Source organism: Oncorhynchus keta, chromosome 15 (genome assembly GCF_023373465.1).
Source record: "Oncorhynchus keta strain PuntledgeMale-10-30-2019 chromosome 15, Oket_V2, whole genome shotgun sequence".
Taxonomy (NCBI): Eukaryota; Metazoa; Chordata; class Actinopteri; order Salmoniformes; family Salmonidae; genus Oncorhynchus; species Oncorhynchus keta.
The window spans coordinates 5625185-5652684 of record NC_068435.1 but is presented as its reverse complement, the minus strand read 5'-3'; the positions used below and the strand labels follow the sequence as shown (position 1 = coordinate 5652684).

Here is a 27500-nt window from a genome sequence, read left to right as displayed (position 1 = left end):
TGCAGGCTTTATTTTGCGTCATAATGTCAGCAATCATAACCGCATCTAATGCCATTTCAGGAGTGAGGCCACAAACATTTTTTGTTGTTGCATTTTTTGATTCTGTCCCCTTGAAAACCATTCTGTCCCCTTGAAATCCATTCTGTCCCCTTGAAAACCATTCTGTCCCCTTGAAATCCATTCTGTCCCCCTTGAAATCCATTCTGTCCCCTTGAAATCCATTCTGTCCCCTTGAAAACCATTCTGTCCCTTTAAAATCCATTCTGTCCCCTTGAAATCCATTCTGTCCCTTTAAAATCCATTCTGTCCCCTTGAAATCCATTCTGTCCCCTTGAAATCCATTCTGTCCCCTTGAAAACCATTCTGTCTACCTTGAAATCCATTCTGTCCCCCTTGAAATCAATTATGTCCACCTTGAAAATCCATTCTGACACCTTGAAAACACTCTATCCACTTGAAAACAATTCTGTTTTTGATTTGTTCTTTTAAGACTGTATTACACTGTTGAAATGCCCACGCCACAATTTCCTCATCAAATGAACAAAGCCCAGGCCTTACTGATTTAAAACAGCACAGGCATGATGTGATCTAACAAACAGTAGCTCTAAAAACAGTAGCTCCAATCTACACTGTTACAGTGCTTATGATGTATTGTTGCTTACCTCCTCTCTCTCTCTCTCTCTCTCTCTCTCTCTCTCTCTCTCTCTCTCTCTCTCTCTCTCTCTCTCTCTCTCTCTCTCTCTCTCTCTCTCTCTCTCTCTCTCTCTCTCTCTCTCTCTCTCTCTCTCTCTCTCTCTCTCTCTCTCTCTCCTCTCCTCTCCCTCTCTCTCTCTCTCTCTCTCTCTCTCTCTCTCTCTCTCTCTCTCTCATCTCCTCTTCTCTCCTCTCTTCTCTTCTCTCTTTTATACTCCTCTTCTCTTCTCTCTTCTCTTCTCTTCTCTTCTCTTCTCTCTTTTATAATCCTCTTCTCTTCTCTTCTCTTCTCTTCTCTCTTTTATAATCCTCTTCTCTTCTCTTCTCTTCTCTTCTCTTCTCTCTTTTATACTCTCTTCTCTTCTCTTCTCTTCTCTTCTCTTCTCTTCTCTTCTCTTCTCTTCTCTTCTCTTCTCTTCTCGTACTTAACCTCTTTCTGTATCTCCAATAAAAGTGCCCATAAATGGTAAGTCACCAGGGCCCCCTGGTCTTGACCTTGGTTTGGGGAAGGAGGTGATGTCACAGGAACACACAGATGACAGTGAGAGAGCTGATTCGTGGATATAACTATGACTTTTCTATTATGGCATCTGCATGGCCAATGGACACGCTAACATTTCACCTCCCCTTCCGTTTCCACCATGAAGCCATTAGCCTTGTCTAAGCATGATCACAGTACACCATCGTTGCTGCATTATCATGCATTATCTCCCGGGGGGGTGTTTGTTTTCATTGTATTGGTTGTTGAGCAAAGTTGCTTGGATGGTGCCTGACTGCATCCACCATTGTGTTGTGCTGAAGCCGCAAACATCCACATCCACCTTCATGGCCATCTTATCTCTGCCTCTTTCTTCCACTGACGGGTCTGAGTGGAATTTAAAATACAACGTCTCTAATGTCAATATGAGGTGCATCAAAATCAAATAAAAATATTACTTTTCTACTTTTAAAAAAACGTGTTTTTAATGCCTCTACTTCCTGCATCATAATAATACTGACTACTTCCCTCATCATAGAACTACTGACTACGTCCCTCATCATAGAACTACTGACTACGTCCCTCATCATAGAACTACTGACTACGTCCCTGATCATAGAACTACTGACTACTTCCCTCATCATAGAACTACTGACTACGTCCCTCATCATAATAATACTGACTACTTCCCTCATCATAATAATACTGACTACTTCCCTCATCATAGAACTACTGACTACGTCCCTGATCATAGAACTACTGACTACTTCCCTGATCATAGAACTACTGACTACGTCCCTCATCATAGAACTACTGACTACTTCCCTCATCATAGAACTACTGACTACTTCCCTGATCATAGAACTACTGACTACTTCCCTCATCATAGAAATACTGACTACGTCCCTGATCATAGAACTACTGACTACTTCCCTCATCATAGAACTACTGACTACTTCCCTCATCATAGAACTACTGACTACTTCCCTCATCATAGAACTACTGACTACTTCCCTCATCATAGAACTACTGACTACGTCCCTGATCATAGAACTACTGACTACTTCCCTCATCATAGAACTACTGACTACTTCCCTCATCATAGAACTACTGACTACTTCCCTCATCATAGAACTACTGACTACTTCCCTCATCATAGAACGACTGACTACGTCCCTCATCATAGAACGACTGACTACTTCCCTCATCATAGAACGACTGACTACTTCCCTGATCATAGAACTACTGACTACTTCCCTCATCATAGAACTATATACTACGTCCCACATCATAGAACTACTGACTACTTCCCTCATCATAGAACTACTGACTACGTCCCACATCATAGAACTACTGACTACTTCCCTCATCATAGAACTATATACTACGTCCCACATCATAGAACTACTGACTACTTCCCTCATCATAGAACTACTGACTACGTCCCACATCATAGAACTACTGACTACTTCCCTCATCATAGAACTATATACTACATCCCACATCATAGAACTACTGACTACTTCCCTCATCATAGAACTACTGACTACTTCCCTCATCATAGAACTACTGACTACTTCCCTGATCATAGAACTACTGACTACTTCCCTGATCATAGAACTACTGACTACGTCCCTCAACATAGAACTACTGACTACGTCCCACATCATAGAACTACTGACTACTTCCCTCATCATAGAACTACTGACTACTTCCCTCATCATAGAACTACTGACTACTTCCCTGATCATAGAACTACTGACTACTTCCCACATCATAGAACTACTGACTACGTCCCTCATCATAGAACTACTGACTACTTCCCTGATCATAGAACTACTGACTACGTCCCTCATCATAGAACTACTGACTACGTCCCTCATCATAGAACTACTGACTACTTCCCTCATCATAGAACTACTGACTACTTCCCTGATCATAGAACTACTGACTACTTCCCTCATCATAGTACTATATACTACGTCCCACATCATAGAACTACTGACTACTTCCCTCATCATAGAACTACTGACTACTTCCCTCATCATAGAACTACTGACTACTTCCCTCATCATAGAACTACTGACTACGTCCCTCATCATAGAACTACTGACTACTTCCCTCATCATAGAACTACTGACTACTTCCCTGATCATAGAACTACTGACTACTTCCCTGATCATAGAACTACTGACTACTTCCCTCATCATAGAACTACTGACTACGTCCCACATCATAGAACTACTGACTACTTCCCTCATCATAGAACTACTGACTACTTCCCTCATCATAGAACTACTGACTACTTCCCTCATCATAGAACTACTGACTACTTCCCACATCATAGAACTACTGACTACTTCCCTCATCATAGAACTACTGACTACTTCCCTGATCATAGAACTACTGACTACTTCCCTGATCATAGAACTACTGACTACTTCCCTCATCATAGAACTACTGACTACTTCCCTGATCATAGAACTACTGACTACTTCCCTCATCATAGAACTACTGACTACTTCCCTCATCATAGTATACTACTTCCCTCATCATAGAACTACTGACTACTTCCCTCATCATAGAACTACTGACTACTTCCCACATCATAGAACTACTGACTACTTCCCTCATCATAGAACTACTGACTACTTCCCTCATCATAGAACTACTGACTACTTCCCACATCATAGAACTACTGACTACTTCCCTCATCATAGAACTACTGACTACTTCCCTCATCATAGAACTACTGACTACTTCCCTCATCATAGAACTACTGACTACTTCCCTCATCATAGAACTACTGACTACTTCCTCATCATAGAACTACTGACTACTTCCCACATCATAATAATACTGACTACTTCTCACATCATAGAACTACTGACTACTTCCCTCATCATAGAACTACTGACTACTTCCCTCATCATAGAACTACTGACTACTTCCCTGATCATAGAACTACTGACTACTTCCCTCATCATAATAATACTGACTACTTCCTTCATCATAATAATATATACTACTTCCCACATCATAATAATACTGACTACTTCCCTCATCATAATAATACTGACTACTTCCCTCATCATAATAATACTGACTACTTCCCTCATCATAGAACTACTGACTACTTCCCTCATCATAATAATACTGACTACTTCCCTCATCATAGAACTACTGACTACTTCCCTCATCATAGAACTACTGACTACTTCCCTGATCATAGAACTACTGACTACTTCCCTGATCATAGAACTACTGACTACTTCCCTCATCATAGAACTACTGACTACTTCCCACATCATAGAACTACTGACTACTTCCCTCATCATAGAACTACTGACTACTTCCCTCATCATAGAACTACTGACTACTTCCCACATCATAGAACTACTGACTACTTCCCTCATCATAGAACTACTGACTACTTCCCTCATCATAGAACTACTGACTACTTCCCTCATCATAATAATACTGACTACTTCCCTCATCATAGAACTACTGACTACTTCCCACATCATAGAAATACTGACTACTTCCCACATCATAATAATACTGACTACTTCTCACATCATAGAACTACTGACTACTTCCCTCATCATAGAACTACTGACTACTTCCCTCATCATAGAACTACTGACTACTTCCCTGATCATAGAACTACTGACTACTTCCCTCATCATAATAATACTGACTACTTCCTTCATCATAATAATATATACTACTTCCCACATCATAATAATACTGACTACTTCCCTCATCATAATAATACTGACTACTTCCCTCATCATAATAATACTGACTACTTCCCTCATCATAGAACTACTGACTACTTCCCTCATCATAATAATACTGACTACTTCCCTCATCATAGAACTACTGACTACTTCCCTCATCATAGAACTACTGACTACTTCCCTGATCATAGAACTACTGACTACTTCCCTCATCATAATAATACTGACTACTTCATTCATCATAATAATATATACTACTTCCCACATCATAATAATATATACTACTTCCCACATCATCATACTATATACTACTTCCCACATCATAATACTATATACTACTTCCCACATCATAGTAATATATACTTCTTCCCACATCATAATACTATATACTACTTCCCACATCATAGTAATATATACTTCTTCCCACATCATAGTAATATATACTTCTTCCCACATCATAATACTATATACTACTTCCCACATCATAGTAATATATACTTCTTCCCACATCATAGTACTATATACTTCTTCCCACATCATAGTAATATATACTTCTTCCCACATCATAGTACTATATACTTCTTCCCACATCATAGTAATATATACTTCTTCCCACATCATAGTACTATATACTTCTTCCCACATCATAGTAATTCTGAGTCACGGAATCAGACCGATCATAAGCCCAGTGTTCTGAGCTTTCTCCTCCTCACCAGATTCACTCATCCTACGACCCCGTTCCAATAGCCAACCTAACATATCACTTAGAATGCATCCCTCTCTTCCACTCGAAGCATTATCAGTGTTTCTTCTATATGCATTTAGCTGTGGCGCACCTGCCACGAATCAAACCAGACATAAAGAGATAATGGAGAGAGATACATTTATACACAAGAATCATCTTTGAGATTTATCAATCATCGAATTTTAGAAACTAGACAGTCAGGGAGAATGTTTAATTCCCCCAAATGTCATGGCATGAGGGGAGGCCCCACATTGATTTTAATTATATTGTTATTGAGAGTCACTCAGAGAGCATTAGAATGAGGCATGATATAGCCAATATGTCAAAATCTGTAGAATAGCAGGAAATTAGCTTTAAAACAGCAACATTTTGTGTGGATATTGGAACTGAGCTGTTGTGTCACTACCAGCATTTATATTTTAAGCCATTATCTCTCTATTATCATTTGACTGCATTGTGGCTAGGGCCAGGAGTTTTTCCTTCTCTATGTTAAGTCTCACTCATATCATTTTGACAGGCATTGTGGCTAGGGCCAGGAGTTTTTCCTTCTCTATGTTAAGTCTCACTCATATCATTTTGACAGGCATTGTGGCTAGCTAGGGCCAGGAGTTTTTCCTTCTCTATGTTAAGTCTCACTCATATCATTTTGACAGGCATTGTGGCTAGGGCCAGGAGTTTTTCCTTCTCTATGTTAAGTCTCACTCATATCATTTTGACAGGCATTGTGGCTAGCTAGGGCCAGGAGTTTTTCCTTCTCTATGTTAAGTCTCACTCATATCATTTTGACAGGCATTGTAGCTAGGGCCAGGAGTTTTTCCTTCTCTATGTTAAGTCTCACTCATATCATTTTGACAGGCATTGTGGCTTGGGCCAGGAGTTTTTCCTTGTCTATGTTTAAAGTAGATGTGTAGATTTTTCCATGCCTGGTGTTTTACTAAGAGTTGCCTCAGAGGTCACTCACCATCCTGACCCGTTGCTCCTCTTCCTTCCTGTTTCCTCTCTCTGTGTGTGTGTGTGTGTGTATCTATGTGTGTGTATCTGTGTGTGTGTGTGTGTGTATGTGTGTGTGTGTGTGTGTGTGTGTGTGTGTGTGTGTGTGTGTGTGTGTGTGTGTGTGTGTGTGTGTGTGTGTGTGTGTGTGTGTGTGTGTGTGTGTGTGTGTGTGTGTGTGTCTGTGTGTGTGTGTGTGTGTGTGTGTGTGTGTGTCTGTGTGTGTGTATCTGTGTGTGTGTGTCTGTGTGTGTGTGTATCTGTGTGTGTGTGTCTGTGTGTGTGTATCTGTGTGTGTGTGTGTTTATCTGTGTGTGTATCTGTGTGTGTGTGTGTGTGTGTATCTGTGTGTGTGTGTGTATCTGTGTGTGTGTGTGTGTCTGCCTGCCTGCCTGCCTGCGTCTTCTCTGTATCTGTCCAGACGACAGCCAGACGCTGGGTGGTGGTGGTAGCTGCAGCGACACCAGTAGTCTGGTCCAGTCTCACGGCCACTCCCTGAGAAAGAGGGAGGGGACAGTAGACGCGCCCTACCAGACGGGCCAGCTCCACCCTGCTATCAGAGTGGCCGACCTGCTGCAGCACATCACGCAGATGAAGTGCGCGGAGGGATACGGCTTCAAGGAGGAGTACGAGGTGGGACGAACTTTCACCTTTTTGACCTTTCACCTCCCGCTAATTGAGACACGCCCCTCCCCCCACCCCGTCTTCTCACTGTGCCTTGGTTCCAACTCTTTAAAACTGGATCCATCCTTTCTCCCTTCATTACAGTAGTTAGTGATGTAACTTGATTGAGCAGGGGAAAGTTACTTCACCTTTCACCTTGAGCTCACTGGGTCGGTTACATTGTCTTCTACTTTATTCGCTGCTCTCACTCCTACAATTCAGATTCCGTAAATTAATTTAAATTAATTTAAATTCCGATTTAAAGAAATGGAGACTACGTCATTGTAAATTGATAGAATTTTTAATTGAATTATATTGAATTATATTGAATTATATTGAGTTTTAATTTGTCCCCTAGGATACGTCTCAAATGGCACACTATTCCCTGTATAGTGCACTACGTTTAACCAGATCACCCTATTGGAACTGGACTATAGTAGTACACTATATAGGGAATAGGGCTCTGGTCTATAGTAGTACCACTATATAGGGAATAGGGCTCTGGTCTATAGTAGTGCACTATATAGGGAATAGGGCTCTGGTCTATAGTAGTGCCACTATATAGGGAATAGTGCTCTGGTCTATAGTAGTACCACTATATAGGGAATAGGGCTCTGGTCTATAGTAGTACCACTATATAGGGAATAGGGCTCTGATCTATAGTAGTACACTATAAAGGGAATAGGGCTCTGATCTATAGTAGTACAATATATAGGGAATAGGGCTCTGGTCTATAGTAGTACCACTATATAGGGAATAGGGCTCTGGTCTATAGTAGTACCACTATATAGGGAATAGGGCTCTGGTCTATAGTAGTGTACTATATAGGGAATAGGGCTCTGGTCTATAGTAGTACCACTATATAGGGAATAGGGCTCTGGTCTATAGTAGTACCACTATATAGGGAATAGGGCTCTGGTCTATAGTAGTACCACTATATAGGGAATAGGGCTCTGGTCTATAGTAGTACCACTATATAGGGAATAGGGCTCTGGTCTATAGTAGTACCACAATATAGGGAATAGGGCTCTGGTCTATAGTAGTACCACTATATAGGGAATAGGGCTCTGGTCTATAGTAGTACCACTATATAGGGAATAGGGCTCTGGTCTATAGTAGTGCCACTATATAGGAATAGGGCTCTGGTCTATAGTAGTACCACTATATAGGAATAGGGCTCTGGTCTATAGTAGTACCACTATATAGGGAATAGGGCTCTGGTCTATAGTAGTACCACTATATAGGGAATAGGGCTCTGGTCTATAGTAGTACCACTATATAGGGAATAGGGCTCTGGTCTATAGTAGTACCACTATATAGGGAATAGGGCTCTGGTCTATAGTAGTACCACTATATAGGGAATAGGGCTCTGGTCTATAGTAGTAACACTATATAGGGAATAGGGCTCTGGTCTATAGTAGAACCACTATATAGGGAATAGGGCTCTGATCTATAGTAGTACCACTATATAGGGAATAGGGCTCTGGTCTATAGTAGTACCACTATATAGGGAATAGGCCTCTGGTCTATAGTAGTACCACTATATAGGGAATAGGGCTCTGGTCTATAGTAGCACCACTATATAGGGAATAGGGCTCTGGTCTATAGTAGTACCACTATATAGGGAATAGGGCTCTCGTCTATAGTAGTACCACTATATAGGGAATAGGGCTCTGGTCTATAGTAGTACCACTATATAGGGAATAGGGCTCTGGTCTATAGTAGTACCACAATATAGGGAATATGGCTCTGGTCTATAGTAGTACCACTATATAGGGAATAGGGCTCTGGTCTATAGTAGTACCACTATATAGGGAATAGGGCTCTGGTCTATAGTAGTGCCACTATATAGGGAATAGGGCTCTGGGCTATAGTAGTACCACTATATAGGGAATAGGGCTCTGGTCTATAGTAGTACCACTATATAGGGAATAGGGCTCTGGTCTATAGTAGTACCACTATATAGGGAATAGGGCTCTGGTCTATAGTAGTACCACTATATAGGGAATAGGGCTCTGGTCTATAGTAGTACCACTATATAGGGAATAGGGCTCTGGTCTATAGTAGTACCACTATATAGGGAATAGGGCTCTGGTCTATAGTAGTAACACTATATAGGGAATAGGGCTCTGGTCTATAGTAGAACCACTATATAGGGAATAGGGCTCTGATCTATAGTAGTACCACTATATAGGGAATAGGGCTCTGGTCTATAGTAGTACCACTATATAGGGAATAGGCCTCTGGTCTATAGTAGTACCACTATATAGGGAATAGGGCTCTGGTCTATAGTAGCACCACTATATAGGGAATAGGGCTCTGGTCTATAGTAGTACCACTATATAGGGAATAGGGCTCTGGTCTATAGTAGTACCACTATATAGGGAATAGGGCTCTGGTCTATAGTAGTGCACTATATAGGGAATAGGGCTCTGGTCTATAGTAGTGCACTATATAGGGAATAGGGCTCTGGTCTATAGTAGTGTACTATATAGGGAATAGGGCTCTGGTCTATAGTAGTGCACTATATAGGGAATAGGGCTCTGGTCTATAGTAGTGCCACTATATAGGGAATATGGCTCTGGTCTATAGTAGTACCACTATATAGGGAATAGGGCTCTGGTCTATAGTAGTACCACTATATAGGGAATAGGGCTCTGGTCTATAGTAGTACCACTATATAGGGAATAGGGCTCTGGTCTATAGTAGTACCACTATATAGGGAATAGGGCTCTGGTCTGTAGTAGTACCACTATATAGGGAATAGGGCTCTGGTCTATAGTAGTACCACTATATAGGGAATAGGGCTCTGGTCTGTAGTAGTACCACTATATAGGGAATAGGGCTCTGGTCTATAGTAGTGCCACTATATAGGGAATAGGGCTCTGGTCTATAGTAGTGCCACTATATAGGGAATAGGGCTCTGGTCTATAGTAGTGCCACTATATAGGTAATAGGGCTCTGGTCTATAGTAGTGCCACTATATAGGGAATAGGGCTCTGGTCTATAGTAGTACCACTATATAGGGAATAGGGCTCTGGTCTATAGTAGTACCACTATATAGGGAATAGGGCTCTGGTCTATAGTAGTAACACTATATAGGGAATAGGCCTCTGGTCTATAGTAGTACCACTATATAGGGAATAGGGCTCTGGTCTATAGTAGTGCCACTATATAGGGAATAGGCCTCTGGTCTATAGTAGTACCACTATATAGGGAATAGGGCTCTGGTCTATAGTAGTGCCACTATATAGGGAATAGGGCTCTGGTCTATAGTAGTACCACTATATAGGGAATAGGGCTCTGGTCTGTAGTAGTACCACTATATAGGGAATAGGGCTCTGGTCTATAGTAGTGCCACTATATAGGGAATAGGGCTCTGGTCTATAGTAGTACCACTATATAGGGAATAGGGCTCTGGTCTATAGTAGTACCACTATATAGGGAATAGGGCTCTGGTCTATAGTAGTACCACTATATAGGGAATAGGGCTCTGGTCTATAGTAGTGCCACTATATAGGGAATAGGGCTCTGGTCTATAGTAGTACCACTATATAGGGAATAGGCCTCTGGTCTATAGTAGTACCACTATATAGGGAATAGGGCTCTGGTCTATAGTAGTACCACTATATAGGGAATAGGGCCCTGGTCTATAGTAGTACCACTATATAGGGAATAGGGCTCTGGTCTATAGTAGTACCACTATATAGGGAATAGGGCTCTGGTCTATAGTAGTGCCACTATATAGGGAATAGGGCTCTGGTCTATAGTAGTACCACTATATAGGGAATAGGGCTCTGGTCTATAGTAGTACCACTATATAGGGAATAGGGCTCTGGTCCATAGTAGTACCACTATATAGGAATAGGGCTCTGGTCTATAGTAGTACCACTATATAGGGAATAGGGCTCTGGTCTATAGTAGTACCACTATATAGGAATAGGGCCCTGGTCTATAGTAGTACCACTATATAGGGAATAGGGCTCTGGTCTATAGTAGTACCACTATATAGGGAATAGGGCTCTGGTCTATAGTAGTACCACTATATAGGGAATAGGGCCCTGGTCTATAGTAGTACCACTATATAGGGAATAGGGCTCTGGTCTATAGTAGTACCACTATATAGGGAATAGGGCTCTGGTCTATAGTAGTGCCACTATATAGGGAATAGGGCTCTGGTCTATAGTAGTACCACTATATAGGGAATAGGGCTCTGGTGATAGACTGCCTCTTCTGCAGTTGTTGTGCGTATTCTGTGTGGAACCACTCACACAGTGAGGAAGCCTTTGGGACTCACTTTAAAAAAGTTAGCGATTAAAAACTGTGTGATAAACCGTCGTCTGTTTGGTCAGATTAAAGTTCATTGTGAGGAGAGAGGAGGGAGGAGAGAGGAGGGAGGGAGGAGAGAGAAGGAGGAGAGAGGAGGAGGGAGGAGAGAGGAGGAGGGAGGAGAGAGGAGGAGGGAGGGAGGAGAGAGGAGGGAGGGAGGAGAGAGGGAGGAGGGAGGGAGAGAGGAGGAGGGAGGGAGGAGAGAGGAGGGAGGGAGGAGAGAGGAGGAGGGAGGAGGGAGGAGAGGAGGAGGAGGGAGGGAGGGAGGAGAGGGAGGGAGGGAGGGAGAGAGGAGGGAGGGAGGAGGGAGGAGGAGGAGGGAGGGAGAGAGGGGGAGGGGAGGGAGGAGAGGAGGAGGAGGGAGGAGAGAGGAGGAGGGGAGGGAGGAGGAGAGGGAGGAGGGAGGGAGGGAGGAGGGGAGGAGGGAGGGAGGAGGGGAGGAGGGAGGGAGGAGAGAGGGAGGAGAGAGGAGGAGGGAGGAGAGAGGAGGAGGGAGGAGATTTACAGTCATTCAAAAGAGCGTCTAGAAAGCTTCCTAAAGTATAATAATTATAATTATTAAAGTGTAATGGTAAATATCAATTGGTTCAACTTTGCAAACTCTATTGTAGCTGACGTAGCCAGACATAACCTCGGCCGGGTCGCAGGTGTAAATGACAACTTGTTCTCAACTGGCCTACCTGGTTTAAATAAAGGTGATCTGGTTTAAATAAAGGTGATCTGGCCTCCCTGGATACATAAAGGTGATCTGGCCTACCTGGTTAAATAAAGGTGAACTGGCTTACCTGGTTAAATAAAGGTGAACTGGCCTACCTGGTTAAATAAAGGTGAACTGGCCTACCTGGTTAAATAAAGGTGAACTGGCCTACCTGGTTAAATAAAGGTGATCTGGCCTACCTGGTTAAATAAAGGTGATCTGGCCTACCTGGTTAAATAAAGGTGATCTGGCCTACCTGGTTAAATAAAGGTGATCTGGCCTACCTGGTTAAATAAAGGTGAACTGGCCTACCTGGTTAAATAAAGGTGATCTGGCCTACCTGGTTAAATAAAGGTGATCTGGCCTACCTGGTTAAATAAAGGTGAACTGGCCTACCTGGTTAAATAAAGGTGATATGGCCTACCTGGTTAAATAAATGTGAACTGGCCTACCTGGTTAAATAAAGGTGAACTGGCCTACCTGGTTAAATAAAGGTGATCTGGCCTACCTGGTTAAATAAAGGTGATCTGGCCTCCCTGGATACATAAAGGTGATCTGGCCTACCTGGTTAAATAAAGGTGAACTGGCCTACCTGGTTAAATAAAGGTGAACTGGCCTACCTGGTTAAATAAAGGTGATCTGGCCTACCTGGTTAAATAAAGGTGAACTGGCCTACCTGGTTAAATAAAGGTGAACCGACCTACCTGGTTAAATAAAGGTGATCTGGCCTACCTGGTTTAAATAAAGGTGATCTGGCCTACCTGGTTAAATAAAGGTGATCTGGCCTACCTGGTTTAAATAAAGGTGATCTGGCCTACCTGGTTTAAATAAAGGTGATCTGGCCTACCTGGTTTAAATAAAGGTGATCTGGCCTACCTGGTTTAAATAAAGGTGATCTGGCCTACCTGGTTTAAATAAAGGTGAACTGGCCTACCTGGTTTAAATAAAGGTGAACTGGCCTACCTGGTTTAAATAAAGGTGATCTGGCCTACCTGGTTTAAATAAAGGTGATCTGGCCTACCTGGTTTAAATAAAGGTGAACTGGCCTACCTGGTTTAAATAAAGGTGATCTGGCCTACCTGGTTTAAATAAAGGTGAACTGGCCTACCTGGTTTAAATAAAGGTGAACTGGCCTACCTGGTTAAATAAAGGTGAACTGGCCTACCTGGTTAAATAAAGGTGATCTGGCCTACCTGGTTAAATAAAGGTGATCTGGCCTACCTGGTTTAAATAAAGGTGAACTGGCCTACCTGGTTTAAATAAAGGTGAACTGGCCTACCTGGTTAAATAAAGGTGAACTGGCCTACCTGGTTAAATAAAGGTGATCTGGCCTACCTGGATAAATAAAGGTGATCTGGCCTACCTGGTTTAAATAAAGGTGATCTGGCCTACCTGGTTAAATAAAGGTGAACTGGCCTACCTGGTTTAAATAAAGGTGATCTGGCCTACCTGGTTAAATAAAGGTGTAATTTAAAATAGAAAAGAACAAATAAATAAATATAACCGGATATAACCTAAACCTGAAACTAAATCAAACATCCTAGCTATATTATGATACTGTACATCACTTTGGGCTGGTTTCCCAGACACTGGTTAAAAGTCAATTCCAGGGGGGGAAAAAAGCTCCCTCGAATGGAGAACAATTTCGTCCAAGAGTCTGAGAAAGCAGCCCTACATATTCTTTATCCCCTTACACTGTGTATAAGACAGTAGTTTTGGAATTGTTAGTTAGATTACTTGTTGGTTATCACTGCACTGTCGGAACTAGAAGCACAAGCATTTCGCTACACTCGCATTAACATCTGCTAACCACGTGTATGTGACAAATAAAATTTGAGTTGATTATATGTCAGCTGTTGTGGTGCATGTTGACACTAGTCGGTGAATGCTGCTTCCTTGGGAACGATGTCACTATGTATGCTTTTATCAAGTGCTGTTTGATATGAACCGTCACAGAGTAAGTATCGCATGTGTATCGGTCCGTCAGCACTATTTAGTACAATAGGTTCTCTGTGGTAGTTTCCCAAGGGTTCTATAAGGTACATTCTTAAGGAGAACCCGGAAGAACTCAACAGAACCGTCTTACTAAGGAGCCTGTTCTCAGCACTGTGACCAGTCTAACTGACCAGTCTAACACCAGTCTATCCAGGGGAACTCACTAAATTATTCATTCATACCAGGGGAACTCACTAAATTATTCCAATTCTCTCTTCTGTTCTCTCTCTCCTCTTTCTTCTTTCTCATTACTGTCTGTGTATCCCCAGTAACCATGCTGTTGTCCCTGTCCCTGTACTGTCTGTGTATCCCCAGTAACCATGCTGCTGTTCTGTTGTCCCTGTACTGTCTGTGTATCCCCAGTAACCATGCTGCTGTTCTGTTGTCCCTGTACTGTCTGTGTATCCCCAGTAACCATGCTGCTGTTCTGTAGTCCCTGTACTGTCTGTGTATCCCCAGTAACCATGCTGCTGTTCTGTTGTCCCTGTACTGTCTGTGTATCCCCAGTAACCATGCTGCTGTTCTGTTGTCCCTGTACTGTCTGTGTATTCCCAGTAACCATGCTGCTGTTCTGTTGTCCCTGTACTGTCGGTGTATCCCCAGTAACCATGCTGCTGTTCTGTTGTCCCTGTACTGTCTGTGTATCCCCAGTAACCATGCTGCTGTTATGTTGTCCCTGTACTGTCTGTGTATCCCCAGTAACCATGCTGCTGTTCTGTTGTCCCTGTACTGTCTGTGTATCCCCAGTAACCATGCTGCTGTTCTGTAGTCCCTGTACTGTCTGTGTATCCCCAGTAACCATGCTGCTGTTCTGTTGTCCCTGTCCCTGTACTGTCTGTGTATCCCCAGTAACCATGCTGCTGTTCTGTTGTCCCTGTACTGTCTGTGTATCCCCAGTAACCATGCTGCTGTTCTGTTGTCCCTGTCCCTGTACTGTCTGTGTATCCCCAGTAACCATGCTGCTGTTCTGTTGTCCCTGTACTGTCTGTGTATCCCCAGTAACCATGCTGCTGTTCTGTTGTCCCTGTACTGTCTGTGTATCCCCAGTAACCATGCTGTTGTCCCTGTCCCTGTACTGTCTGTGTATCCCCAGTAACCATGCTGCTGTTCTGTTGTCCCTGTACTGTCTGTGTATCCCCAGTAACCATGCTGCAGTTCTGTTGTCCCTGTACTGTCTGTGTATCCCCAGTAACCATGCTGCTGTTCTGTTGTCCCTGTACTGTCTGTGTATCCCCAGTAACCATGCTGCTGTTCTGTTGTCCCTGTACTGTCTGTGTATCCCCAGTAACCATGCTGCTGTTCTGTTGTCCCTGTACTGTCTGTGTATCCCCAGTAACCATGCTGCTGTTCTGTTGTCCCTGTACTGTCTGTGTATCCCCAGTAACCATGCTGCTGTTCTGTTGTCCCTGTACTGTCTGTGTATCCCCAGTAACCATGCTGCTGTTCTGTTGTCCCTGTCCTGTCTGTGTATCCCCAGTAACCTCCACATCATTACTGTGTGTTTAAGGTGGTTGTATTCACACACATTTGCATCCCAAATGGAACCATATTCCCTTTATAGTGCACTTCTCTTGTCCAGGGCCCATAGGGTTCACTATATAGGGAATCGTGTTTCATTTGGGACTCCCACTGCTATGATTACTCACACAGACAGATGAGGACTAAGCTGGGGAGGGGGATATTGTAAATAGTCTTGCATTTAAAGCATTTAATAGGACTGCAGTGGTACATTGTCTCAGAGACCGATGAAGAGGAGAGAGAGACAACTGCAAGAGCAGCAGAAACACTAGCTTTATTTATTTTTTATGTTTGAGTTTCTTGTTCGTTCTACTATTGGTGCTGTTTCTGAGTACTCTGTCTGCCCTCCACAGACTCTCTCCATCTCCTCTTGCTCTATCAATATTGACTACCCTGTCCTTGTCATACTGGCTATTGTCAAGTATATATATATATATTTTTTAAAAGGGATTGAAGAAAGACTGTCAGAGAGACAGAGAGGGAGGGAGAGAGGGGGAGCGAGAGTTGGAGAAGGTTAGGACAGAGACAGAAAGAGAGAGACAGAGAGGGAGGGAGAGAAATAGAGAGGAGAGAGAGAAATAGAGGGGAGAGAGAGAAATAGAGAGGAGACAGAGAAATAGAGAGGAGTTAGAGAAATAGAGAGGAGAGAGAGAAATAGAGAGGAGAGAGAGAAATAGAGAGGAGACAGAGAAATAGAGAGGAGAGAGAGAAATAGAGGGGAGAGAGAGAAATAGAGAGGAGAGAGAGAAATAGAGAGGAGTTAGAGAAATAGAGAGGAGAAATAGAGAGGAGACAGAGAAATAGAGAGGAGAGAGAGAAATAGAGAGGAGAGAGAGAAATAGAGAGGAGAGAGAGAAATAGAGAGGACATAGAAATAGAGAGGAGACAGAGAAATAGAGAGGAGAGAGAGAAATAGAGGGGAGAGAGAGAAATAGAGAGGAGACAGAAATAGAGAGGAGTTAGAGAAATAGAGAGGAGAGAGAGAAATAGAGAGGAGACAGAGAAATAGAGAGGAGAAATAGAGAGGAGACAGAGAAATAGAGAGGAGAGAGAGAAATAGAGAGGAGAGAGAGAAATAGAGAGGAGAGAGAGAAATAGAGAGGAGAGAGAGAAATAGAGAGGAGAGAGAGAAATAGAGAGGAGACAGAGAAATAGAGAGGAGTTAGAGAAATAGAGAGGAGACAGAGCAATAGAGAGGAGACAGAGAAATAGAGAGGAGAGAGAGAAATAGAGAGGAGAGAGAGAAATAGAGAGGAGACAGAGAAATAGAGAGGAGAGAGAGAAATAGAAAGGAGACAGAGAAATAGAGAGGAGAGAGAGAAATAGAGAGGAGACAGAGAAATAGAGAGGAGAGAGAGAGAAATAGAGAGGAGAGAGAGAAATAGAAAGGAGACAGAGAAATAGAGAGGAGAGAGAGAAATAGAGAGGAGACAGAGAAATAGAGAGGAGACAGAGAAATAGAGAGGAGAGAGAGAAATAGAGAGGAGAGAGAGAAATAGAGAGGAGAGAGAGAAATAGAGAGGAGACAGAGAAATAGAGAGGAGAGAGAGAAATAGAGAGGAGACAGAGAGGAGACAGAGAAATAGAGAGGAGAGAGAGAAATAGAGAGGAGACAGAGAAATAGAGAGGAGAGAGAGAAATAGAGAGGAGAGAGAGAAATAGAGAGGATAGAGAGAAATAGAGAGGAGAGAGAGAAATAGAGAGGAGAGAGAGAGAAATAGAGAGGAGAGAGATAAATAGAGAGGAGACAGAGAAATAGAGAGGAGTTAGAGAAATAGAGAGGAGACAGAGAAATAGAGAGGAGAGAGAGAAATAGAGAGGAGAGAGAGAAATAGAGAGGAGAGAGAGAAATGGAGAGGAGAGAGAGAAATAGAGAGGAGAGAGAGAGAAATAGAGAGGAGAGAGAGAAATAGAGAGGAGAGAGAGAAATGGAGAGGAGAGAGAGAAATAGAGAGGAGAGAGAGAAATAGAGAGGAGAGAGAGAAATGGAGAGGAGAGAGAGAAATAGAGAGGAGAGAGAGAGAAAGAGAGGAGAGAGAGAAATAGAGAGGAGAGAGAGAAATAGAGAGGAGAGAGAGAAATAGAGAGGAGAGAGAGAAATGGAGAGGAGAGAGAGAAATAGAGAGGAGAGAGAGAGAAATAGAGAGAGGGAGAGGGGGAGACGGTTAGGACAGAGTCTGAAAGAGAGACAGAGAGGGAGGGAGAGGGGGAGAAGGTTAGGACAGAGACAGAAACAGAGACAGAGAGGGAGGGAGAGGGGGAGAAGGTTAGGACAGAGACAGAAAGAGAGACAGAGAGGGAGGGAGAGGGCGAGAAGGTTAGGACAGAGACAGAAAGAGAGACAGAGAGGGAGGGAGAGGGGGAGAAGGTTAGGACAGAGACAGAAACAGAGACAGAGAGGAAGGGAGGGAGAGAGGGGGTGCGAGAGGGGTAGAGAGTGTGAGTTCATTTCGTTGGTCCATTATAACTAACTATTATGAAGTTTACCATGTAACAAAGACAGGTAGTTGTCTTGGCCATGATTTGTCTTGTTTGAGAGCTTTATATCGTGTTATATTGACGTTAAACCCTGTAGACTTCAGAGTGAAAATGTCTGTTCAAAATAGCAGCCTTTTCCTTAAAGGACACTACTTGTGACCACGGCCAGAATAGCAGCCTTTTCCTTATAGGACACTACTTGTGACCACGGCCAGAATAGCAACCTTTTCCTTATAGGACACTACTTGTGACCACGGCCAGAATAGCAGCCTTTTCCTTAAAGGACACTACTTGTGACCACGGCCAGAATAGCAGCCTTTTCCTTATAGGACACTACTTGTGACCACGACCAGAATAGCAGCCTTTTCCTTATAGGACACTACTTGTGACCACGACCAGAATAGCAGCCTTTTCCTTATAGGACACTACTTGTGACCACGACCAGAATAGCAGCCTTTTCCTTAAAGGACACTACTTGTGACCACGGCCAGAATAGCAACCTTTTCCTTATTAAAGGACACTACTTGTGACCACGACCAGAATAAGTGCAATGCATTGACAATAGGACACTACTTGTGACCACGGCCAGAATAATAGGACACTACTTGTGACCACGGCCAGAATAATAGGACACTACTTGTGACCAGGGCCAGAACATTGACAATAGGACACTACGTAGCTTCATACGGTTATGAAACACTGTATCCTTCAGAAGGACAGTGACAGACAGCGAGGATGACATTGGGCTGCTTTCGTCACGTTCTCTCTCTCCTCTCCTGTCCCAAGATGCACTGCTGTGAGGAAATCTCCCTCCTAATCCATTTAGGAGACACATATCCATCTCAGCTTGTCTGACCCCATGAAGACAGGGACAGATTTCTGTCTGACCCCATGAAGACAGGGACAGATTTCTGTCTGACCCCATGAAGACAGGGACAGATTTCTGTCTGACCCCATGAAGACAGGGACAGATTTCTGTCTGACCCCATGAAGACAGGGACAGATTTCTGTCTGACCTCGTGAAGACAGGGACAGATTTCTGTCTGACCCCATGAAGACAGGGACAGATTTCTGTCTGACCCCATGAAGACAGGGACAGATTTCTGACTGACCCCATGAAGACAGGGACAGATTTCTGTCTGACCCCATGAAGACAGGGACATATTTCTGTCTGACCCCATGAAGACAGGGACAGATTTCTGACTGACCCCATGAAGACAGGGACAGATTTCTGTCTGACCCCATGAAGACAGGGACAGATTTCTGACTGACCCCATGAAGACAGAGACAGATTTCTGTCTGACCCCATGAAGACTGGGACATATTTCCCTGGTCAACAGAAACCCTATCCCCTATATTCTGCACTAGGGCCCTATAGGTCCCTGGTCAACAGATACCCTATCCCCGATATTCTGCACTAGGGCCCTATAGGTCCCTGGTCAACAGATACCCTATCCCCTATATTCTGCACTAGGGCCCTATAGGTCCCTGGTCAACAGAAACCCTATCCCCTATATTCTGCACTAGGGCCCTATAGGTCCCTGGTCAAAGTACATTATATATTGGGAACATGTAGCCATCTGGGTTACAGAGAGTAGAACAACGGCTAAACGGCTAATTAACAGGACTTTAATGTGCTGAAGTATGTCCTTGTAGTGTTGGTATCCTGCCTGCCATTCTGGCGCTTGGCTCACTTCCATCTCACTGTGCTGTCTGTCTCTCCTAAAGGGAAAGGCTTCCATCTCACTGTGCTGTCTGTCTCTCTTAAAGGGAAAGGCTTCCATCTCACTGGTCTGTCTCTCTTAAAGGGAAAGGCTTCCATCTCACTGTGCTGTCTGTCTCTCTTAAAGGGAAAGGCTTCCATTTCACTGTGCTGCCTGTCTCTCTTAAAGGGAAAGGCTTCCATCTCACTGTGCTGTCTGTCTCTCTTAAAGGGAAAGGCTTCCATCTCACTGTGCTGTCTGTCTCTCTTAAAGGGAAAGGCTTCCATCTCACTGTGCTGCCTGTCTCTCTTAAAGGGAAAGGCTTCCATCTCACTGTGCTGCCTGTCTCTCTTAAAGGGAAAGGCTTCCATCTCACTGTGCTGCCTGTCTCTCTTAAAGGGAAAGGCTTCCATCTCACTGTGCTGTCTGTCTCTCTTAAAGGGAAAGGCTTCCATCTCACTGTGCTGCCTGTCTCTCTTAAAGGGAAAGGCTTCCATCTCACTGTGCTGCCTGTCTCTCTTAAAGGGAAAGGCATCTCACTGTGCTGTCTGTCTCTCTTAAAGGGAAAGGCTTCCATCTCACTGTGCTGTCTGTCTCTCTTAAAGGGAAATGCTTCCATCTCACTGGTCTGTCTCTCTTAAAGGGAAAGGCTTCCATCTCACTGTGCTGTCTGTCTCTCCTAAAGGGAAAGGCTTCCATCTCACTGTGCTGTCTGTCTCTCTTAAAGGCAAAGGCTTCCATCTCACTGGTCTGTCTCTCTTAAAGGGAAAGGCTTCCATCTCACTGTGCTGTCTGTCTCTCTTAAAGGGAAAGGCTTCCATCTCACTGTGCTGCCTGTCTCTCTTAAAGGGAAAGGCTTCCATCTCACTGTGCTGTCTGTCTCTCTTAAAGGGAAAGGCTTCCATCTCACTGTGCTGTCTGTCTCTCTTAAAGGGAAAGGCTTCCATCTCACTGTGCTGCCTGTCTCTCTTAAAGGGAAAGGCTTCCATCTCACTGTGCTGCCTGTCTCTCTTAAAGGGAAAGGCATCTCACTGTGCTGTCTGTCTCTCTTAAAGGGAAAGGCTTCCATCTCACTGTGCTGTCTGTCTCTCTTAAAGGGAAAGGCTTCCATCTCACTGGTCTGTCTCTCTTAAAGGGAAAGGCTTCCATCTCACTGTGCTGTCTGTCTCTCCTAAAGGGAAAGGCTTCCATCTCACTGTGCTGTCTGTCTCTCTTAAAGGGAAAGGCTTCCATCTCACTGGTCTGTCTCTCTTAAAGGGAAAGGCTTCCATCTCACTGTGCTGTCTGTCTCTCTTAAAGGGAAAGGCTTCCATCTCACTGTGCTGGCTGTCTCTCTTAAAGGGAAAGGCATCTCACTGTGCTGTCTGTCTCTCTTAAAGGGAAAGGCTTCCATCTCACTGTGCTGTCTGTCTCTCTTAAAGGGAAATGCTTCCATCTCACTGGTCTGTCTCTCTTAAAGGGAAAGGCTTCCATCTCACTGTGCTGTCTGTCTCTCCTAAAGGGAAAGGCTTCCATCTCACTGTGCTGTCTGTCTCTCTTAAAGGCAAAGGCTTCCATCTCACTGGTCTGTCTCTCTTAAAGGGAAAGGCTTCCATCTCACTGTGCTGTCTGTCTCTCTTAAAGGGAAAGGCTTCCATCTCACTGTGCTGCCTGTCTCTCTTAAAGGGAAAGGCTTCCATCTCACTGTGCTGTCTGTCTCTCTTAAAGGGAAAGGCTTCCATCTCACTGTGCTGTCTGTCTCTCTTAAAGGGAAAGGCTTCCATCTCACTGTGCTGCCTGTCTCTCTTAAAGGGAAAGGCTTCCATCTCACTGTGCTGCCTGTCTCTCTTAAAGGGAAAGGCATCTCACTGTGCTGTCTGTCTCTCTTAAAGGGAAAGGCTTCCATCTCACTGTGCTGTCTGTCTCTCTTAAAGGGAAAGGCTTCCATCTCACTGGTCTGTCTCTCTTAAAGGGAAAGGCTTCCATCTCACTGTGCTGTCTGTCTCTCCTAAAGGGAAAGGCTTCCATCTCACTGTGCTGTCTGTCTCTCTTAAAGGGAAAGGCTTCCATCTCACTGGTCTGTCTCTCTTAAAGGGAAAGGCTTCCATCTCACTGTGCTGTCTGTCTCTCTTAAAGGGAAAGGCTTCCATCTCACTGTGCTGCCTGTCTCTCTTAAAGGGAAAGGCTTCCATCTCACTGTGCTGTCTGTCTCTCTTAAAGGGAAAGGCTTCCATCTCACTGTGCTGTCTGTCTCTCTTAAAGGGAAAGGCTTCCATCTCACTGTGCTGCCTGTCTCTCTTAAAGGGAAAGGCTTCCATCTCACTGTGCTGCCTGTCTCTCTTAAAGGGAAAGGCTTCCATCTCACTGTGCTGTCTGTCTCTCTTAAAGGGAAAGGCTGCCATCTCACTGTGCTGTCTGTCTCTCTTAAAGGGAAAGGCTTCCATCTCACTGTGCTGTCTGTCTCTCTTAAAGGGAAAGGCTTCCATCTCACTGTGCTGCCTGTCTCTCTTAAAGGGAAAGGCTTCCATCTCACTGGTCTGTCTCTCTTAAAGGGAAAGGCTTCCATCTCACTGTGCTGTCTGTCTCTCTTAAAGGGAAATGCTTCCATCTCACTGTGCTGTCTGTCTCTCTTAAAGGGAAAGGCTTCCATCTCACTGTGCTGTCTGTCTCTCTTAAAGGGAAAGGCTTCCATCTCACTGTGCTGCCTGTCTCTCTTAAAGGGAAAGGCTTCCATCTCACTGTGCTGTCTGTCTCTCTTAAAGGGAAAGGCTTCCATCTCACTGTGCTGTCTGTCTCTCTTAAAGGGAAAGGCTTCCATCTCACTGTGCTGCCTGTCTCTCTTAAAGGGAAAGGCTTCCATCTCACTGTGCTGCCTGTCTCTCTTAAAGGGAAAGGCTTCCATCTCACTGTGCTGTCTGTCTCTCTTAAAGGGAAAGGCTTCCATCTCACTGTGCTGCCTGTCTCTCTTAAAGGGGAAGGCTTCCATCTTGTAGACAGTCGGCCCGTGTGTAGATAGATGGAGGCGTCTGAGAAGCAGCAACATCGATGATTGATCAAGACTCTCACGCCCGGTTTTATTCTCTAACAAAGTGTCTCTGGGTTGAAAATACATCAAGGGAAATAGAGGGAAAGCTTTGTGCTCAAAGAAGATATTCATTATTCATTGTGAGCATTATTCTGAATTGCCCTTCCAGAGTTCCTTTGACGTGGCTGGGTTCAGGGTTCAGGGGTCAGGGTTCAGTGTTATAGGAGTCTATATTGAACTGCTGTTACGTGGCTGGGTTCAGGGGTCAGGGTTCAGTGTTCCTGGAGTCTATATTGAACTACGTTTACGTGGCTGGGTTCAGGGTTCAGGGGTCAGGGTTCAGTGTTCCTGGAGTCTATATTGAACTACTGTTACGTGACTGGGTTCAGGGTTCAGGGGTCAGGGTTCAGTGTTCCTGGAGTCTATATTGAACTACTGTTACGTGACTGGGTTCAGGGTTCAGGGTTCAGTGTTCCTGGAGTCTATATTGAACTACTGTTACGTGGCTGGGTTCAGGGTTCAGGGGTCAGGGTTCAGTGTTCCTGGAGTCTATATTGAACTACTGTTTATGTGACTGGGTTCAGGGTTCAGGGGTCAGGGTTCAGTGTTCCTGGAGTCTATATTGAACTACTGTTACGTGACTGGGTTCAGGGGTCAGGGTTCAGGGTTCAGGGGTCAGGGGTCAGGGTTCAGGGTTCAGTGTTCCTGGAGTCTATATTGAACTACTGTTACGTGACTGGGTTCAGGGTTCAGGGGTCAGGGTTCAGTGTTCCTGGAGTCTATATTGAACTACTGTTTACGTGACTGGGTTCAGGGTTCAGGGGTCAGGGTTCAGTGTTCCTGGAGTCTATATTGAACTACTGTTTATGTGACTGGGTTCAGGGTTCAGGGTTCAGTGTTCCTGGAGTCTATATTGAACTACTGTTACGTGGCTGGGTTCAGGGTTCAGGGGTCAGGGTTCAGTGTTCCTGGAGTCTATATTGAACTACTGTTTACGTGACTGGGTTCAGGGTTCAGGGGTCAGGGTTCAGTGTTCCTGGAGTCTATATTGAACTACTGTTACGTGACTGGGTTCAGGGTTCAGGGGTCAGGGTTCAGGGTTCAGGGGTCAGGGTTCAGGGTTCAGTGTTCCTGGAGTCTATATTGAACTACTGTTACGTGACTGGGTTCAGGGTTCAGGGGTCAGGGTTCAGGGGTCAGGGTTCAGTGTTCAGGGGTTGATTGCAAACAATAAATTAACAATAACATGGGTTTGTTTACAGTAATCTACTGCCTTGGAGCCAACAACACACACACACACACACACACACACACACACACACACACACACACACACACACACACACACACACACACACACACACACACACACACACACACACACACACACACACACACACACACACACACACACACACACACACACACACAAACACACACACACACACACAAAGACAAACACACACACACACACACACACACACACACACACACACACAATGACAAAGACAAACACACACACACACACACACACACAATGACAAAGACAAACACACAAACACAAACACACACACACACACACACACACACACACACACACACACACACACACACACACACACAATGACAAAGACAAAGACAAACACACACACACACACGCACACAATGACAAAGACAAACACACACACACACACACACACACACACACACACAATGACAAAGACAAACACGCACACACACACACACACACACACACACACACCAAACCCTTGTGAACTGCAGTTTGCAGTGAGGCTGGTGCGTTTTCATAATTTGTCTTAATTGTGCCTGGTATAGGATCAGTTTGGAGAAATCCCCACAGAGAGAGAGAGAGATATCCATATTTCATAAGCCAGTCATCCGAGTGGATCTGAAGATGAGGCTTTATTCTCCCTGAACTGAATGACTGAGTCCTTCAGACAGACAGACAGACAGACAGACAGACAGACAGACAGACAGACAGACAGACAGACAGACAGACAGACAGACAGACGGATGCATAGATGGAGAAAGAGGGAGCTGGGCTGACAGACTGACTGACAGAAAAATAGACATTCTGAATGAGTCTTTCAGACAGACGGACTGACAGACGGGCAGACAGACAGGCTGAGGGGTAGACAGACAGGCTGAGGGGTAGACAGACAGGCTGAGGGGTAGACCGACAGGCTGAGGGGTAGACAGACAGACTGAGGCGTAGACAGACAGGCTGAGGGGTAGACAGACAGGCTGAGGGGTAGACAGACAGGCTGAGGGGTAGACAGACAGGCTGAGGGGTAGACAGACAGACTGAGGGGTAGACAGACGGGCATGGGCTCTTTTTTTGTCTGCTGTGGTAGAGTGACGCTGGGGGAGCTATTTGAGCGTGACACACGCTCTGTGACATCCTAATGGGCTCTCTGTTTGACATGAATCCCCAGGAACCTTTCTCTTCTCGTTGCCTTCTCATGTCTAATAATGATGTGGATACAACCCCCTCTCAGAATTACGGAACCTCTCTCTCTCTCTCTCTCTCTCTCTCTCTCTCTCTCTCTCTCTCTCTCTCTCTCTCTCTCTCTCTCTCTCTCTCTCTCTCTCTCTCTCTCTCTCTCTCTCTCTCTCTCTCTCTCTCTCTCTCTCTCTCTCTCTCTCTCTCTCTCTCTCTCGCTCTCTCTCTTTCTCTCTCTCTTCACTCTCCCATCTTTCGCTCTCTCTTTTCAGTCTCTCGCTCTCTCTTTTCAGTCTGTCTCTCTCACTCTCTCTCTTTTCAGTCTCTCTCTCTCTTTTCAGTCTCTCTCTCTCTCTCTTTTCAGTCTCTCTCTCTCTTTTCAGTCTCTCTCTCTCTCTTTTCAGTCTCTCTCTCTCTGTCTCCTTCTCTGTCTCCTTCTCTGTTTCCTTCTCTGTCTCCTTCCTGTCTTACTCTTTACCTAATACCTCCTTTCGGTCGTTCCAATATGTCCATTTTTAGGAGCTGACAGAGAATATTTTGTTTTTTAACTTGGTATTATCATTTAAATGCTTGACATCACATCTCATGTCCTCTTCCCTCTGTTCTGTTCCTCCCTCTCTTTGTCTCCCTCTTTTCCTCCCTCTCTTTTCCTCCCTCTGTTCCTCCCTCTCTTTGTCTCCCTCTCTTTGTCTCCCTCTTTTCCTCCCTCTCTTTGTCTCCCTCTTTTCCTCCCTCTCTTTGTCTCCCTCTTTTCCTCCCTTTCTTTGTCTCCCTCTTTTCCTCCCTCTCTTTGTCTCCCTCTTTTCCTCCCTCTCTTTGTCTCCCTCTTTTCCTCCCTCTCTTTGTCTCCCTCTTTTCCTCCCTCTCTTTGTCTCCCTCTTTTCCTCCCTCTTTTCATCCCTCTCTTTGTCTCCCTCTTTTCATCCCTCTCTTTGTCTCCCTCTTTTCCTCCCTCTCTGTTCCTCCCTCTCTTTGTCTCCCCCTTTTCCTCCCTCTCTTTGTCTCCCTCTGTTCCTCCCTCTTTTCCTCCCTCTCTTTTCATCCCTCTCTTTGTCTCCCTCTTTTCCTCCCTCTCTGTTCGTCCCTCTCTTTGTCTCCCTCTGTTCCTCCCTCTCTTTGTGTCCCTCTTTTCATCCCTCTCTTTGTCTCCCTCTTTTCCTCCCTCTCTTTTCCTCCCTCACTTTGTCTCCCTCTTTTCCTCCCTCTCTTTGTCTCCCTCTTTTCCTCCCTCTCTTTGTCTCCCTCTTTTCCTCCCTCTCTTTTCCTCCCTCTCTTTGTCTCCCTCTTTTCCTCCCTCTCTTTGTCTCCCTCTGTTCCTCCCTCTCTTTGTCTCCCTCTTTTCCTCCCTCTCTTTTCATCCCTCTCTTTGTCTCCCTCTTTTCCTCCCTCTCTTTTCCTCCCTCTCTTTGTCTCCCTCTTGTCCTCCCTCTCTTTGTCTCCCTCTTTTCCTCCCTCTCTTTTCATCCCTCTCTTTGTCTCCCTCTTTTCCTCCCTCTCTTTTCCACCCTCTCTTTGTCTCCCTCTGTTCCTCCCTCTCTTTGTCTCCCTCTTTTCCTCCCTCTCTTTGTCTCCCTCTGTTCCTCCCTCTCTTTGTCTCCCTCTTTTCCTCCCTCTCTTTGTCTCCCTCTTTTCCTCCCTCTCTTTGTCTCCCTCTGTTCCTCCCTTTCTTTGTCTCCCTCTTTTCCTCCCTCTCTTTGTCTCCCTCTTTTCCTCCCTCTCTTTGTCTCCCTCTTTTCCTCCCTCTCTTTGTCTCCCTCTTTTCCTCCCTCTCTTTGTCTCCCTCTGTTCCTCCCTCTCTTTGTCTCCCTCTGTTCCTCCCTCTCTTTGTCTCCCTCTGTTCCTCCCTCTCTTCAGAGCTTCTTTGAGGGGCAGTCAGCGCCGTGGGACTCTGCGAAGAAAGATGAGAACCGGATGAAGAACCGATATGGGAACATTATTGCGTGTGTGTATAAAGCATTATCTGATCAATAATCTATATTATAGACTGGTCTCTCTCTCCT

General features: G+C 44.7%; 1 pseudogene; it reads left to right on the top strand.

Annotated features, from left to right (window-relative positions):
- The window catches only part of LOC127907536 (receptor-type tyrosine-protein phosphatase mu-like), an 830490-nt pseudogene that overhangs the window by 617356 nt on the left and 185634 nt on the right, over positions 1-27500 (top strand).